Genomic DNA, 6,000 nt, shown 5'->3' on the forward strand with positions numbered 1-6,000 from the left:
TTAACAAAACCAACAAATGTCATTAGGTGTTAGGACCACTTTCTGATCTGAACTTTGGTTTTTGATCGAACTTCCTTAAGCTTCCCATCGGTTCCATAATCCCGCTCCATAACAAGATTAATACCTTCATCTGATGACCAACCGACATGAACACACAAGATCCCATCCTTGTTGACATCAACATAACCCGTAACACCACCCGACAACCAAAGCATCGTGATATCCACCATGTCTAGCACCTCTTCCTCACCATAGATTGGTGTGGCACTTGTCTCGCATACCTTATATGATCCGGTCAATTTTGATGGTTGAACTCGTTTTCGTTGAGAAAGCGGCTTCATGTCGAAGTCCACGTCACTATTTGTATTGCCAAACAAAAGAAAAAAATTAGAGTTAGTAGCAATACCATTTTGTTTCCCATATGGATTGCTATAGTACCCAAGCAGAAAACAAGACAATTGAAGAACAAAAATAAGAATTATGGACAAATTATGTAATTATAGAGGTGGGAAGATGTTCGGATCGGGCAAAACAGGCCCGATTAGGATGAAAAATACTATGTTCTAGTTGAAAAATACTATGTTCTAGTTGTAAACTACTCAAGACCGGCTCGCTAAAAGCTCGACTTGAGCCAAGCTTAACAAGCTCGATTTGAGCCAAGCTTAAGAAGCTCGAAATTAAAAATAAGCTCATATGATAAATGAGCTCGGGCTTCAGATACCAAGCTTGGCTACGTTTGCGAGCCTGCATGAGCTAATAATTTATACATTTATAATAAATAAATTATATTTAATAGGAAAATTGGTATTTAATAAACCAACCTTTAACCAGTTGGTAAATAATAATCCAACCTACAGAATTGGTATATAATAATCCTACCTATCAACATGTTGGTACTCAATGAACTTCCGTTAATTTTTTTTAACTGAAGTTAGTTTTTAAGTTTTATTTATTACACAAACAGTCCCAGTAGTTGTAATTTACTAGTTTTAACTATTTTATAAACCTCAAATCGAGGAAAAGGAGGATTTTCGAGTGGTTTTTTTGTTTCATAAAATAGTTAAAACTAGTAAATTACAACTACAGGGACTGTTTGTGTAGTAAATAAAACTTAAAAACTAACTTCAGTTAAAAAAAATTAACGGAAGTTCATTGAGTACCAACATGTTGATAGGTAGTATTATTATATACCAATTCTGTAGGTTGGATTATTATTTACCAATTGGTTAAAGGTTGGTTTATTAAATACCAATTTTCCTATTTAATATAATAAACATGCATTTAAATAATATATATTATTTTATATGTATAATTAAATTCTAAATACACATTAATATATCTATGTAATAAAATAATTAAATAAATAATAGAGTGAATTGCAAGTTTTGTCTTTTATCTTTATACCAAATTTCAAGTGGTGTCCTTTATCTTTAAAATTGATAAGTTTTGTACTTAATGTTTCAAAATCCAACACGTTATGTCCTTTAGCCCTAACCAGTTAAATTTTTTTTGTTAAATCAGATCACACAAGGGTAATTTAGTCTTTTTACCCATATATAAAAATATTTTAATTAACAATAAAACAAAAATAAACTAAAGTTAATATAATATAATATATTATATATAAAAAATATATGCATCTGTAAATATACAAGCCCTATCTCTCTGTCATTCTACCTCCCTTCCTCTCTCCACTGTAACCCATAACCAAAAACCTCCATGACCACCACTGTCAAAACCATAAACACCATCATTGTGTTCTCCACCTGCCACAGCCACACCTATTCTCCACCACCACCATTCTCTTGCCCACAACCACCCCACGTGCCACCACACCATTCCCAACCAACACCCACCACCCAAGATTTGAAGAGGAGAAGAAAGCCGGCGAAACCCACATCTAGATTTGAGGACAAGAAAGACGGCGACATCATCAAATTGTGGAGGTTGCAGGTGGTTTTGATTTTGTGTGTTGCAGACGGTGGTTTTCATTTTGCGAGGAGGAGAAGAAACAAATGGTTGACAATGGTTTTGATCTTGTGTTGCCGACTGTGGTTTTGATTTTGTGTTGCAGGTTTTGATTTCGTCTCTCAACCACCACCTCTAAGAATCCAACATTGCAGGGTTTGATTTGTGTTGCAAGTTTGTCTCTCAGCCATCACAAGATCTGCGAAGGATAAGAGTGTTGCAGGTTTTGATTTTATGTGTGTTTGTCGGGAGAGAAAAAAGGAGTGTAAAGGCTGGTGGGTTACGGCTAGGAGAGAGGGAAAGAGATATGAGTGGGTTGGGTTGGGTTGGAGGTGGTGCAGCAGGTGGCGGTGTGGTGGTGGCGGTGGTTGATAGTGGTAGAGGTGGGTTGGGGTGCAGATTGGTCAGAGAAACAAAAATGGTTTGGTATTTAAGTAATTTACATATTTAGTCCCTGGATAGGTGAAATGACAAAAATGCCCTCACACACAAGTCACATGACCAAATTTAACAAAAAAAATCTAAATGTGCTAGGGCTAAAGGACATAACGTGTAGGATTTTATAACATTAAATACAAAACTCATCAATTTTAAAGATAAAGAACATCGCTTGAAATTAGGTATAAAGATAAAGGACAAAATTTGCAATTCACTCTAAATAATAAAGAGCTTAAGCTTTGAATATAGAGCTCAAAACGAGGTAAACGAGCCAAGCTCGTTTACACCGTATGATTGTTAAACAAGGAAACACATTCATGTTCGTTTTTAACATTTTTTTAAATATAATTGTCGTTGATAACAGTAGATCAACTTTTATAGTTTTTACTAGAGGTGGCAAGATGAACAGGGGTCAAGTCAAGTTGACTTGTAAACACTTTATTGTCTTTCTAAATCATTTTTATAAATGCTCTAGAGTTATATGATTACAAAGACTATACTGTTACATCTGACCCCTCTTACCACCAATACTATCTGATTTGCTCCCGATTAATTGCTCATTAAGGAACTTACGAATTTGCTTTTTGTTGCCCCGGTGGAGACTTTCTAGGAAGTCACCCATCCTGATACTACTCTCACATGAGCAAGCTTAATTGTGGAATTTTGATGTGCTCCACAACCAACTAAGCATAAAACGTGTTGGTGATTTAAGAGACGAGTTATTCCTTATGCACCAAGAATCTCTCTTGGCCATTATAGTGTTACGCTAGTCCATGTTAGTATGTTCGGTATCGGTATCTTTACAACCTATTTGGTATTTGTACTATATTGGTATTTGTACCGGTTTTCCCTATTTGCACCTGTACTGTATTGGTACTCATATCGATTTTTACCTATTTGGTACTCATACGAATGCTCAAAAAATAGGAAGAAACAAAGCAGTACTAAAGCGGGTACCCTACCGAAATTCTGGTACCAATACAGGTACATGTACTATCCCGTACAAATATATTCGGTACGATATTCGACACACAGTTTTGTTCAGATTCGATACCGATATTTTCAGTACTGGTATGGGTATGAGTACTATATCAATCACATCCCTAAACACAAATGTCACCATCCATACCTGAAACCCAACCCATAACCAAAACACAAACCGACTACATTCAAACATAAACATCGGAAAAAACAAGATGACGAAGGATGATATGCGTAAAAATATACATGTTTTTCGCATAAAAATAAACCCACTTTTTAAAGTTTTCTTGAAAATATAATTGAAATATGCTTAATTTAGTTTATTTTATATTACCAGAACAAACAGACCCAAAATAGACAAACGAAGCAATTCCAAACGAAAAACTAAAGAATTGTTCCGAAGAAGGCCAACTATGGGTTGTGCCCCAAGCACACATTGTGCCTCAACCCAGAAACATCAAAAAAAATATATCCTTTAGACTTTTGAAGGTTCATTGGGGCCCACAAAGAGCAGACCATGCCCTATGCCTCAGTACCAATATTTGCATATAAATACAAAGCTTGTCTTTCATTTCCAAATGCTTAATTCTCCTTTTTCCCCTCTACAATACACTCTAATTTTATCCACTTTATTTCTTTGGTTTTGTAATTATTAAGATTAAGAACATGGTTAAGTAATTTTAATATAATCCTATCAACTTTGTTAAGGTCAATCTTTTAAGCGATTAGTGGCTAATATCAACTTTGTTAAGGTCAATCTTTTAAGCGATTAGTGGCTAAAATTCTTATGGCTACTAGGGGGCTAGGTCTTATCAGTAATTATTTCTTTTAAGTATATTTTTTAAAGAAGACGTATAACATTTTTTCTCAACTAAAATTACTTATATATATATATAAAACGTATATTATTTTTATCAACTACAATGATTTTTAGTTTTTAGAATAGGTACTAACCAAACCGCATCAATTATCTGGAAAGGTATTTGTGAATTTTTTTTGCCGCTATGAGTCACGACGAATACCTCGGTCCCAGTTCATTTTCCCATTTTTTGGTAAATGGACGGCAATGTGAACCAAATTCAACATTTTCAACCAGCTTTCAAACAATCATAATGGACCAAGTAGTTTAACCGATATGGATGTCATGAGGGAGGCCTATAAAGAATTTAAAGCCACTAATGGTGTCACGTTTACGATGGATAAATACTGGGATCTAATTAGGAAATCATCAAAGTGGCATCTTATACCACCAATGAAGACCCCTCAAGCATCTAAATGGTCTAAGACTAAGTCTAATACGAATGAACCAAATTCGTTTTAAGGCGCGTCAGACGCTAGTTCTCATCTAAAAAAGGACATTGATGATGGATTTTATTTCAAAGAGCAGGAGGACTTGCCATGGCCGTTAGGCAAAGAAAAGATCAAGGCGACAACGAGAGATTCTGAGGGACCTTCTCCTCGTCTACATCTACAATGAGTTCTAAGGTGAACATGCATCGAAACCTTGACCAAGAATATTAAAAATTTATTCACGTTTAAAAAAACAATCACAAATGAAGAAGAAAACACAATTAAAATGGAAAAAGATTTTAAGTTACTAAAAAAAAGTCCTCTCTGTAAACCTAAAACACTAGCCCTACGTTTTCATCTTTACCCCTAAAACCCTAAACCCACAAATTTCCGATAATGGCGGCGTCATCGAAGCAAAAACAAGTCTGTTGCATCCCTTACAGAGTTCTCGAAAAGCTCAGTTAGGTGGGTTGCGTGTAGATCGAAGCATCCCCCTTCGCGGATGCATTCATAACAATCCAGGCGGAATATAACATCGTTCGGGTTAGGGAACATCTAATTGACATGAAAATTGTCGATGAACGTAAAAGATACATTCTAAGCTTGGTTTCCAAATCAAGTACTGACATATTAATCCAGTTGGTGGTGTAAAAAATGTAATGCAAGAAAATATGGCAAAAGAAAAGAAGAAATCAAAAGATGTCCTAGTCGGCCTGACAGGCGAAAAACTTATTTTTTTCGATGGAACTACCCTCCAGTCGTCGGCAATAATTTCAAAGGTGAGTAATTAATTTTGTTATGTTTTTCACTAATCTACATGTTTATCCTTTAATTTTCACTGTGCTTTGTATTTCCGGGTTTAATCTTGTTTTAGAAATGGTTTAAAAATCTTGTTCTTGTTTGATTACTCCCAACAACAACCGTACAACACTATAACATTTATTATACTTTACATTTGGATTTCAGAGTGTAAGTATGTAACGACATTAATCAATCAGAAATTCAGAATTATATGTTCACTCAAATAATTTGAAAATTTATTAAAACAATATTTATTATTCAAAGTATGAGGTGTAAACCGAAAAAGACCTCAACCGATTCATTTTGTATTACTCATATGTGGCCAAAAGGTAGGCAAAGAAGTGGACAAATAGGATAAAAAATTGAAGAGTAAACATGAGAGTGAATACTAATGTGCTGGTTGACTGCGGTCTATAATTTATTCATCGTGTATGGCGTCGCTGCAATGCGCGACGAGCAATGGTATTATATTGAATTGAAACTTTCAGTGTTAATATATCCCAGGGCCCTTTTTTGCATTCT

Source organism: Helianthus annuus, chromosome 16 (assembly GCF_002127325.2).
Source record: "Helianthus annuus cultivar XRQ/B chromosome 16, HanXRQr2.0-SUNRISE, whole genome shotgun sequence".
In the NCBI taxonomy this organism is placed as follows: Eukaryota; Viridiplantae; Streptophyta; class Magnoliopsida; order Asterales; family Asteraceae; genus Helianthus; species Helianthus annuus.